The sequence below is a fragment of the Mustela lutreola genome, chromosome 2 (assembly GCF_030435805.1).
Source record: "Mustela lutreola isolate mMusLut2 chromosome 2, mMusLut2.pri, whole genome shotgun sequence".
Classification (NCBI taxonomy): domain Eukaryota; kingdom Metazoa; phylum Chordata; class Mammalia; order Carnivora; family Mustelidae; genus Mustela; species Mustela lutreola.
Window position 1 is genome coordinate 147,828,231 of NC_081291.1, and position 13,028 is coordinate 147,841,258.

A 13,028-nucleotide genomic window follows, 5' to 3' on the forward strand; every position below is an offset into this window, starting at 1 on the left:
GTAAAAGCTTCTACATGTGTATCGAAATTGCCCCCCAAAAACTGTAAAATCAATTATTACAATACTTAAAAGTTAGTGTGAATGCTTTTGTTTACAATTGCATATATGACTGGATATATAGTTATTACCTGTGTGTGTGCGCGCGCGCACGCACGCATACATACACACAGGTAAAAGCTTTGATCTTTGTTGTTATTGGGATAACTTTCATAATACCTAAGAAGATAAATTATTTGCCTTTAAAGATAATTATAAACTGCAAAAACATCTCTTATGCATAGCAAAAATTTGAGTTAATGTGCTACTAATTAGGGTCTATGACTAATCAGCCAAATTATTTCAAATACTCTAAATATTATGAATTTCACGTTACACATAAGAGAATTAACACCGATCTACAGTGTGAGCATAGTCAACCAACCTCACACAATCCATCTAGTCCAGAAACATATTTTTAAGAAAGCACACCTAATGCTATGGAGAAATGAATCAAAACAGTCACACTAAGTGGGGATGGGGGGGAGACACCTGTAGGGCACAGCCAGCTAAGCACCCAACTCTTGATTTCAACTCCATTCATGATCTCAGGATCTTAAGATGGAGCCCAGAATCGGACTCCATGGAGCCCGTTTAAGATTCTCTCTTCTCCTCTCCCTCTGCCCCTCCCCACTTCTTAAAAAAAAAAAAAAAAAAAATTCACACTGGTAAAAAAATAAACTCCCCACACACATGTTGTAGTTTACATGTTCACCTTATTAAAACAGACTTGAAACAAAGTTTTTAGCACTAAAAAAAAAAAAAAACCACTGATAAGTTTTTAAAAATACATAATGTACTCATCAAATAGCAAAATAGATTTTTATAATTTTTGAACATACAAATTTTATACTTCCATAAAATCTGCATAAATACACATATAATAGTATGCACACACATCCACAACTGGTAATAGACACAAAAACTCCAAGTTAGCATGTCCATTATAGTGCAGTAAGGAAGAAATGAGGGGACACAAGATAGTCCAAGCATGAAAACCCAGTAACGGGAAGTAGATAGGGTGTGGGGAAAGAATTAGTGCTTGCTGAAATGTTATACTGTCCCTCTGCCATTTGAGGAAGCAGGTAGAGAGGATGTAACTATCCTGACCAAGGCCACCCAGCTGATCTCACCATAAGCCTGAGCCCTCTGAGCACATGGAAGGAGCTTGTACTGTATTCATGGAGCTCCTGAGGCCACGGGGTTTCAATCAATCCAGCCTTACCACGCCACACCTGTTCCCTCCCTTTCCACCCTCCTCCACCAATCACCCATCAGCAGGTCCTAAAATCCTCTTCAACTACTTTCATCTTCAATCATGTATTTGTAGGGTAGTATCTATAATATTGTGGCTGTAAGAATGCTCCATCCTCGGGCGCCTGGGTGGCTCAGTGGGTTAAGCTGCAGCCTTCGGCTCAGGTCATGATCTCAGGGTCCTGGGATCGAGTCCCGCATCAGACTCTCTGCTCAGCAGGGAGTCGGCTTCCTCCTCTCTCTCTCTCTGCCTGCCTCTCTGCCTACTTGTGATCTCTCTCTGTCAAATAAATAAATAAAATCTTTAAAAAAAAAAAAAAAAGAATGCTCCATCCAGTATCAGACACATATATTAGGGGGCAAGTTATGCTTGAAACATAAATTACAATTATGCCTGACATCTTTAAACAATACAACTTGGGAAGAGGCAGCAATAGAAAAAGAAAGTCTCTCAAGGTCAGGAGAACTGGAGGGGAGGGAGAGGTGGACCAATTTAAAATAGCTAATGCATACACTAGGCAGCAAGGGACTAAGTAACTACCCTCTAAGAAGTCAGGCCACCAAGCTCCCTGAGTCCCAGTCCCTGATGTAATATTCCCAGCTGATGCTGCGTCTCTGGAGGTCCCCACTTTGAGAATTACGCATCTGTAGCTGAACCCCACATTCACACTCACCTTACTAATAACACTGAGTACAATCTAGGCCAGTTAATGACGGGGCAAAATAAAGAATAAATGCTTAACAAGCAAAACCACCGTACTATCCCCACACAGTTAGGCATGACATTATTCTTGACCAGAGAAATTTTAAAAAGGAAGGAAGGAAGGGAGGGAGGGAGGGAGCGGGGTCAAGGTATTTCCCATTAGATCAAAGATGCTTTCTAGAGTCAGCTGCTGGACAAAGGAATACTGTTGCCTCTAGAGTGAATTTAGGTGTTGAGGCTTCCTAAGCCTCCATCTCTATGGAAGTCTAGAAGTCACCTTTATCTCATTTCGTTTCAGCATTGCTTGAAAGTTAGGCTGGTATCAAGCGAGCTTTCTCAACGTCCCAGCTTGAAGGGTCTCTGGAATACCAAGAGCACACCAGGCCAGAGAGGAGAGGCTGAAGCCACAAAAGCTTACTCTGCCATCCTCCTTACGGGTACCCTCACTTGCAGAAGGCTCTCTAATAAAGGACTATTGGACAATAAGGAAAGTCTCTTTCAAATGAAAATTACATCACTGGCATAAGAGTGCCAAGCCTTTTTAGGTAGAGCAGTGGTTCATAAAGTGTAGTCCCCCCAGATAAGATTCATCAACATCACCAGTGAACTTGTTAAACATGCAAATCTTTGACCCCAGAACTACTGAAGTATGAAACTTTGGGAGTGGAGCTTGGCAGTCTGTGTTTTAACATGTCATCTAGGTGATTTGCTGCACATTCAACTTTGAATTCCACTGGGTAAATGACACGTACACCCTGGGACAGGGTCAGGCATAACTATAAATAATACCCCTAACGTCAGAATATTCCTACTTCAGAAATATTCCTACTTCAGAAATGTCTTGCTGTGGACAGTAAGTTACACAGTCATTCTTACATTTAAGATTAAATACTATAAAGAGGATTCATTGGCTGGGCTCTATTTACTACTTGGGATTTCAGATTAGCTTTATTCTGTTGCTACATTCTAGTACTAAATCCACAAGTGTCCCTGAATGCTGAAAAATGCATTGCCTCATGAAAGCCAAGAGGACATGGCTAGAGAAATCAATTTCAGTAGAGGTATACTATCTTTACAAAAAAAATCACCCAAAACATTACATAAAAAGTCAAGCCTCCTGAGTACAGGATCAAGTCTCCTCCATCATATCTTTAAAAACCTTTTAGCTAAATACTCTGGCTCCTCTGCAGTCACTTTTCTTCCCCTAACTAGCACCATCGAAAACGACAAGCCTAGTAGGTTATTTACTAGCCTTATCTTTATAGTAATAATTCAGCTACCTTAATTCCCAGAAAAACCAAGTTTGCCACAAAGCTTCCCACTCCACTGTCCTTTTAAAGGCAAAGTAAAATGGTCATATGCTTTTGGATCTCATCAATTTTTGATTCCTTTGAAATCCTTTGCCTTCACACAGCCTAACTTATATGGCTGGGTTTTTTTGTTCAACTCAGAAGTCTTCCATCTGCTGTTTCTGAAAAGCACTGAGGGCCATGTTCTCACCCTTCATCTCTCAGATGAGAAAATAATCACAGAGGGATGATGGCTTCTACTGGATTACATACATCTGTCATTAAAGTCACACTCTCAAAGAGAAAAAGATCAGCTATTTGGCTGCTCAGCTTGACCCACAGGAGATTGCGCACTTTGGTGTGGTCACCAGGACAAAGAATTTGAGTCTTAGCTTTCTAGGATGACACACACTGATTTTTATCTCATCCCTGGACTATAGCGACAATTCACACCAAGCCAACTTGCAACATGTCAAGTTTTCTTTTACTGTGGGAGAGATATCTGGCCAGAAAGCAGGACTCACTCACTGCTTACAGGATCTTTCCAGTGAGTTCAGCCCTAAGGTTAATGGCTGATAGATGAGTTCATCTAAGGAATGCTTCCATTCTGCTACAGAGGGTAAATGAAATATTTTCATTCTAGAAAAATTTCAGTCATCCATTCATTTAGCAAACACTGATTCCACATCATGTGCCCCGCTCCATGATTCTAGATGCTAGGGGTAACTTCACAGGCAGCAGACTCCCTGACCTCATGAGGCTTACATTCTAACAGGCACAAAGACAAGCCTTGACAACTTCAATTCTTTCACCAAAGAAATGATACTTACTCAGTTATGGCAACAATCTCTGGGCATATCTTAATGTACTATATTTTTTTTTATATATATTCTTTATAGAGATTTGAAAGGGAGCTAATCTTATCAGAAGCCAAACAACATTTATGAACTTGATCTGAATCCCTGACCTAATCTTGTTAGAAGCTGATTGATAGCTCTACGTGTACTGATGACCCCCCCCCCAAAAAAAAGGATATGGAAAACGATGCAAAATTCAGTTAAAAATCCCAGGATTTGGCCGTAATTAATATTCTCTCTTTCCTGCCCCTGAAACTGCCTACCTATGTTTCTGCACAAGGACCTCACTGCCTCTTTCCCTACTCCAAACATCTCTGCACCCACCATTTTTATAGAAGTGAAAAAAGGAAGAGAGAAGATATGTCCTGAGATAAAAAGAAAACTTAAACTGTAAAATTAGCTGTCTTGTTTTCACTGAATCTATGAAGAGTCAAAACACAGCAGCAGGCCCCTTCACCATGCCACTGAGACAGGTAGTTTGGTGAACAACAAAAAAGGGAAAGAATTATTTTCAGAAAAGGAGCTCTCCCTTAAAACATCATTTTAGGTTAAAATACTTAATGCACCCTTACTGCCTACTCTTTTGGGGTTGTGGCAAGACTCTTTTATTTTTCTGAGTATGGGTCTCCTAATTTTCCTTCAAAAACCATAACATTAGCATATTGCCAGTAATGTCCAGTTTCTTCATTTATTTCAAGTAGTATGAGAATTTTTAAACACTTGGGAAGCCATGTGAGTAAAAACCAAACAAAACACAAAACAAAATAAGAAACCCAGACCTAGATTCTTACGTGTCTTTTCAGATTTTGTTCTGTGAAAATTTCATTTTACACGGGTAGAGCCCCATGCATGTATTTGTCTCATTCTTTTTTCACGTGCATCATATAACATAAACATTCTTGCATAACACTAAAAATTCTGCAATGTTATTGTCCTTAACAGCTCCCTAATATCCTGTCCCAAACAAGCCTTTATTTACCTAAATAATCCACTAATTTGAGAGACACATTCAATGTTTCCATTGTTTTTACTGTGATAAATAATGTTCTGATGAATTCAACCCTAGCTCTGCACTTTAGGTTTTTGTTTGTTCTTAGTAGTATCTTCTTAAACTAGAACCACAGGATCAATAGTGGTAAATAAGGGTCTCAATTCACCTTACCAAACTGCCCTATCATAAAAACTGCACATGGGGTGCATGGGTAGCTTTGTCGGTTAAACATCCAACTGTTTATTTCAGCTCAGGTCATGATCTCGGGGTCATGGGATCAAGCCCTCCATCAAGCTCCACTCTTGAAGGGGAGTCCACAACTCTTTCTCTCTCTCTCTCTCTCAAATAATCTCTTTTTTTAAAACTGCATAATTTACAGTTTTACTAGTTGAGAGTGATGGTTTCACTACCTCTTTACCAGCACTGAGGTTTTTGTGTTCCATGGTTGATTTTAGGTCTTTTGCTAGTTTCATTGGTTTACACACATGGCGCATTGTTGAGATTTTGATATGTCTTTGAGTAAAGGTAAAGTCAAATATGACTACAGTTCATCATGTCCTTATTTCTGTGAATTTCTTGTTCAGGGCATATGGATGGAGAGATGGGAGGTATGCAGAGATCAGTGATGATGCTTCCTCATGGTTTCATTTACCCAGCTGATATATTTGCAAACTTGGGTACAGATGCTTGAGTCATTGGATTGGGGACAAGGGAAAGTTCCCTAGAACACCAGGTCTTGCAGGGTACATTTGCACATCAGTGGTTCCCTTGAGTCACTGTTACAGGCAATGGTCTTGGAGTTAGGGATGCCAGCATACAGCACAGACTTTCCCAGCAGGTACTTGTAAACCCTCTTATAATCCTGGAAGGAGATAAGCCTGAAATCCTCACACAGAGGCTACAATGAAAGGTCATTCTGGAGGGTCTGTTTTGATCTCAACTCCAGACTCAGCTGGAAACCAAGCATGACACCTACATTCTTAAGCCTGCAAAAGAATGGAGTCTGTCTTAGCCTAGCAAGGACATAAAACAGTGAAGTTTGTCAACAAATGTTCAGTGGATGGACAGTGGTAAGGAGGATCTTAATGAACTATACCATGGAAACAACATTCTGCTTCACTAGTTATTATCTAAGTCCACTCCTAAGGACTTCTAAGTCCACTCCTGCCTAAGAAAAGATGCATGCTGTGCTTTCACTAAGGGAGAAAGCTAGTCCTCAAACCCACAAAGCCAAGCAATGGAGCACAACAGGAAAGAGCAAAGAGCAGCATTCTGGAATCTAACTAATTATATATATATATAAAATATTCAACATATTGAAACTATGGTTTCAAATCTTAACTCCACACCACTTACTCTGATATCACCTTGATAAAGTTATTCAATGCCTCTATGACTCAGTTTCCTAACTGATCATGGAAATTAAATTAATTCATATGCATAAAGTACCCAAACAATGACTGTCATGACATCAGAGTACAATCAATGTTTATTGATATCTTCATCATCATATCTTATTTCTCAGTAACACAGTACACTGGTTTGATGACTACAAGACAGTAGAAGCCAAAGGGACATATTCAGAGTCTAGCTTGCCACTTAAACTGTGTTTGCTCAGTTTTACTTATCTGTTAAAATACCTACCTAAGAAGCACTACTGTGGTTGTTATACTACCTGATATATAGTCAACAATCAAAACCTAGAGCCACTCATATATATAAAAACCTACAACACACACATAATCTACATTCCAGCCCATGTCCTCTGCTGCACAGCTATCAAACCTCCATCCAAAGAACCCTAACCGGCATTGGACTGTCGATTCAGCATTTCACTTGGGGCAGTGGAAGAAAAGCTACCTTCCTTCAGGAGGTAATTCCTGAGAAGATACCCACTTAGCATGTAGGCTATAATCTGGGAAAAATGATGGGCTGCACTGTGGAGTTAAAATAGGAGCTCACAAAAAGGAAAGAGCACTGTGTACTGAAGCATCTGGTGGACTGAAGAAACAAAATTAGGCCTCGTCTTAAAAAAGGAAACTGACACACCAATTGAGGGATGGGAAGGGATAGCATTTCAAGTTATTTATTTGTGGGGTTTTAAAATGTCAGCAAGATATGCATGGCAATATTTATTTTTTTATATTTTCATGTATGATTAAGAGCATTGTGAATGTTTTAAAACCATGCAAAACATAAGTAATAGAGTATTTTATAGTGATTTTCTTAAATCTCTAAGATCTTTTTATTTGGGGTCTAACAATAGTAGTGTACAAAGGGACTGTTTAGCCTGATGGGTTTTTTTTTGTTGTTGTTTATTTAAGTGGGAATATCAGGTCTCCTTGATAACTTTCTTCATAAGTAATCCTCACTATGCCTCCATGTTCCCATTATTGTGTTTCTTAAAAGAGATTCCATGACCAGTCAATTTTCATTACTGAATCACTGTTTCACATTTATAGCTTTCCATTGGAATGCTATGGTATTCATTTATGGTCACACTTGGACTGTGCTCTTACATTAGGTTATTTAGGAGCTGTTACATGGCAGTAGCTAAGAAAGTGAGTGGGGCCTTCTTTTCAGAGGTGGGAAACTAGAAAGCCTATTAACGAGGGTATCCTTGAAACCTCCTTGATAGCCAGGTGGCTAGTTCAAAATGTCTAGAAAGGAAGAATGTAAAAAGTTAGAAAGATAACCTGGAATTCTCTTTCATAAGAAATAAAAGTGGTGCAAGATAACAGGTGAAGCCCCTTTCAAGCAAAATCCCAACAAATAGCCTTTTGGTAATAAATTGATAAATATTTTAACCCATGAGTTGTAAATATTTAAGAATAATAAATGGTCTTTTAAAGCTAAAAAAAAAAAAAAAAAAAAAGTACGGAAACAAACAAAAAAAGTACGGAAACAACTTCCATTAATATGTTTACTGACCCTTAATTATGTCTTCCTTTATTCTTGCCTTGATCCCTTGACCGGAGAGATCTTGATTCTATTTGGAATTATTTCCCTCCGATGACCAATCTCTACATTTATCAATTTCCATCTTCAAAACATAACATAAACCATCTCTTGCCCACACAGCCTTTCCTGTTGACCTTTTTTCTGAGAGCTCTTGTGGTACACACTCCCTGCCATCTTTCCAATACTCTATACCATGTACCCACAGTTTACAACATGCATTTAACAGCCTTACTGCTCTAAGTGCAAGTTTCACACCTTTGATTTTTTTTTTCCCCACTTAATTTAGGTTTGACTGTAAGCTACATAGGAAAAAATGGAAAGCAGATCTGAAATGTAAATTCAATGGGTTTTGACACCAAGTAAACACCCACCCCAATTACTGAATTTCCATCAGAAAAGTTCCCTTACACTCTCCTTTCCACTCACAGGTGTCCACTTGCCCCATTTCTGCCACTAGAACTTAGTTTTACCTGTAGTAGAATTGTATTTATATAGAATCACACATTACACACCCCTTTTGTATCTGACTTCTTTTACTTAGTTTCACATTTTGAGATTATTGAGATCATACTGTTGGCACATATCACTCATCATGATCACTAAACAGTATTCTACAAGTATAACACAATTTCCTTATCCATTTTAATCCTCTGATGGACATTTGGCTCATTCCCAGTTTTTGCCTGTTACGAACAGAGTTGCTGTGAACATTCTTTTTAGAGACATATGCTTTCATTTTTCTTAGCTAAACAGGTAAGGAATTAAATTACTAGCTCATTAGCTGAATGTTAACTTGATTACAAGTTACAAACTGCTTTCTAAAGCAGACTTTTTACTTTCCACTCCAACTAAAAATTATGGAAGTACTAATTGTTCCATTTCCTTGTAAATGGTTAGTATTATCAGTTTTCTTGGTATCTGTGGTTTTCTGTTGTTGTGGGGGTTCTGGGAGGTGGGTTTTTGTGGTTGTTGTTGTTGTTTGCCATTTTAATGGGTGTGAAGTATTACCTCATCATTTCAATTTGCACTTCCCTGATGACTCACTATGTTGAACATCTTTTCACATGTTGTCTGGTCAAGTATTTTCTTTTGTGAACTGCGTCAAGTCTTTTGGCCCTTTTTTAAATAAGTTAGGAAAATTACTTAAATACTCTGAGTCCTTTAACATAGATATGTATTGTGAATTTGTCCTCCCCATCTATGGCTTACCTTTCATTTTCTTAATGGTATCTAATGAAAAATGGAAGTCTAAAATTTTGATAAGGTACAACTTATTAACTTTCTATTTTATGGTTAGTGCATTCTGTATCCTAATAAATTACTGCCTATCCAAGGTTGTGAGCATATTCTGTTTTCCTCTAGAAGTTGGGGTTTCAGTTTTACAATCAGATATATAATCCATCTTGAATTGCTCCTTTGATTCCTTATTTCATCTGGTAATAGAGCTCTATAAAGTGGAAGCAACCTAAAAGCATTGCTGACTCATTTGTAAATACCCACAGAGGTTGAGAGAAATGTATTTTGAAAGCCTGTTATAAAGGCCTATGCTCAGTCTCAGGGACATCCTGGATAAAAAAAAAAACCCTACTAACAGGAATTGTGACCCAATAGAGCAAAACAGAATATCCAAATGTTCTGGCCTTGCCTTATGATAAACTTTTGACTAGGGCTGGGATAATCCAACGTTTCCATTTCTTTATGAACAGCAGTTTAATCCAGCATGGAAAACAGAGAACAGTTGACTTACGGTATTTTCTCCCTCTCTGAATATACATTAGAACAATTACAATGTCATTACTATAGACTGAACTCTTTTTAATGAACTGAGCTCCATAAAATCAGTCAATTGATTCCTAGCAGCCCTGTTGAAAACTGACTTTAAAAGGAATAATAAATGTCAAAAATATTACTCTCAGAAGACATATTTTCTATAGCCTAAAACACATACATTATTTTGTAGGATTCAGATGACTTTTAGAAATGTTTTACTAATATCTCTTCTAGAAAACATGTCAACTCAAAACATAAAGAGAATAATTCCTGCTCTTCAGATAAAGGTTGTTACCTAATGCATCTTAAAATAAAGCATTTCAAGCTACTGCTTAAGACTTTAAAAAGAAAACACAAGATTAAGAAGAGTTCTCTTCCATGTGTTAGGGCTTGGAGAAGTTAACAGATTAACAAGGGCCACAGAGCATTTTGTCAGTACTTAGCAATGCGGCCAATACAAGACCCTACGTGCTAAGATACGAAGAGACCACTTGGAAGAGCTGTACTGCGGCAGCTGCTTCCTTGGTAATATCGAGCGCAAACATGCTTGCTGCTAAGCAAGTCTCATTTCTTATCACCCGCCTTGGTGCTGAAGTTTCCACACTACAACTGAGGAACTGGCACAGGAAAACTCTGTGCATGTACACAAGAGCCTAGGCATTTATTTATAACTTGCACGTGCTCTATTTTTAATGACGGCCCAAGGTTCCCAAGCTAACATTGCTTAGAGAACTATCAGCAGGAGCGCATGGGCTGCTTGGTCATTGGGCATCTGCCTTCGTTCGGCTCAGCTCATGATCCCAGAATCCTGGGATCCAGCCCCTCGCTGGGCTCCCTGCTCTGCGGGAAGCCTGCTTGTATTCCCTCTCTCGATGTCTCTTTCTAAAATCAATAAATAAAATCTTTAAAATAAATGGGAAAAAAGAAAACTATCAACAATAGTTGCTTAGAATTTGGGGTGAAACGAAAGAAAGGAAAGTACCACGTAAACCTGGTATTGTTTCTTTTTGAACAGAAAAGGAATTTTCATGTCTAGCTACTTGCATGTGGTGAAGTTATGCATTTAAATTCCCTTTCTCATGAAGTATTTCAATTACCACCATTCCCTTAATAGCATTCCATTACTTCTATGCCTCCTAAATGTAGACTCCTTTCCACAGCTGAAGGTCAGAAACAATGAAAGCAGCAAAAATACAAACAAAAAACCCAAAAAAACCAAAAACACCTTCCCAGTAAGGAATATTATCTTAAGCCATATATTCCATGAAGTGTTTACTTAATGGCTCCAATAACAGCCAAAATAGACTTTTCATTTAAAGAATGTAAGAAACTCTAACACTCAAAAAATACACTCTAGAATGAACTGCCCAGACCATATTTAACTAGATGAGTTCTCTAGTACTTTACAGCACTGATATAATTCACTAATGCTAGCTATGAAGTAAATCTTAACTTTCCCTAAAATCCATTTTAAATCACACTGTGAGCACCACGTGAGAGACTGCACTGACTTCCAGTCAGAAGGAAGTTTACAGAAGTTACAGAATCCTAAGGCGCATAACGACTGAGCACACACCACTTCCTCCCTCGGAGGAGAGAGCTTTTCTTTCACAGAATGTCTACAGAATTCCTTCTCACTCTTGACTTTCTTCTTAACGAACAGCCAATTCCCCCGGCATACATGCTTTATTTTTCTGGTGCTAACCCACCAAGTCCCAAAGCTTTTCTCCTAGGGCTGGAGCTCCTTTATACTTACTTGTTCATATCACTTACTCAGGCACTCCCTTCATTTATTTAACATCTTCAAGGTGTTAGAACATTAACAGAATAGTCCAAGAAAATAACATGCAGCACCCTACCCCACCCCATCTCCTACAGCTAAGATAATATGAAAGTCAAAAAATATAACCTCTCAAAAAGAACTCTACTATTATACAACTGTATTTTGCAAATATGATTTTAATAATGTCTAAAGTCTAGGCAAGCCGTGTTTAGTATTAAGTTCATTCACTCAACAACACACTGCTTTCCATTTGGGCTGCTAATGTGAATATGAGCCTAAAAGTTACTTTTGTTTGTGATTTCCAGACACATTCACAAATTTGTTTGCATTTTAACTTTGATAAGTTCATGTTCTCATTTTAACAGAGGCCTCTGTGTGCCTCAAAAACTGAGACCGTGAAAAGAAATCTAATTATTTAACAGAAATCAGATGAGGCTACCCCAAACTCACTGTGCCAGGAGCTGCCATTAGCATGAAGTTTCCACAGCTGTGTTTTACCACAAACAGAAGCACTAAGGAGAAAGAAGGAACTGAAAGAGAGCAACATAAGACGGCATCAAAGCCAAAGGCACCTGTGTATGCTGCCAAGTAAAACCCATGCCAGGGGCTCTAGAACTCCTGTAATGAAGTTCAAGGGACAGACCATCAAACGTCCCCTTGGACCAGATCCAGTCAGACTCATCCAGGACAGATGCTCCTGCCTTTGCCTGCGACTCAATTCTCAGGGACAGGAGGCCTTGTTCCAACCCCTCCCATAATCCTCTGGAAAGGTCAGAGGCCCCTCCAGATCAGAGTTGTTACGACTGTTACTTGTCAGAAGGAACTTCTGGTCAAACAAAATCTTTGAGGGAACACTAATACATCCAATGCAGAAGCAGAAATGGTCTTGATGAGGCTCAGGGGAGCCTACCCTAAAACACTCCCCCTGGAAAGCTCTTGAGCCCCACCCAGAAGCCAGCCAGGAAGAGGTTTGAAACTACTGGCCACATTCGTCCTCATCTGCCCCCCTAAAAGACTCCCCTTGGAAAGCTCTTGAGCCCCACCCAGAAGCCAGCCAGGAAGAAGTTTAAAACTACTGGCCACATTCGTCCTCATACAGAGTGATGTTCTTATGATGAGCCAGCCGTACACTTCCTACTTTCCTCAGGAGGGGGAATCCTGGGAATATAGTACAACTCCCATCACTGATTTGAAGGAGGATTCGGGACAGAAGGAAATCATCTGCAAGCAGGCATCTGAGGTGACAAAGAAGATTCAGAAGTGTTTTCATGATAAAAGATATAAAACAGAAATGCAATTTAAAAATAGAAAATAGTGATGCTCATGGTAAGAAATCAATCCATGGTACATTTGGATTTTTGAAAAATTCTCAGAAACCACACCT

At 38.9% G+C, this 13,028-nt stretch overlaps 2 protein-coding genes across 8 annotated transcripts in view; one reads left to right on the plus strand and one right to left on the minus strand.

The window, feature by feature from the left end:
• The window catches only part of MED12L (mediator complex subunit 12L), a 325,613-nt gene that overhangs the window by 143,992 nt on the left and 168,593 nt on the right, over positions 1 to 13,028 (minus strand). The gene's annotated exons all lie outside the window — the stretch shown is intronic.
• Positions 1 to 13,028, plus strand: part of P2RY14 (purinergic receptor P2Y14) — a 55,696-nt gene that overhangs the window by 415 nt on the left and 42,253 nt on the right. The gene's annotated exons all lie outside the window — the stretch shown is intronic.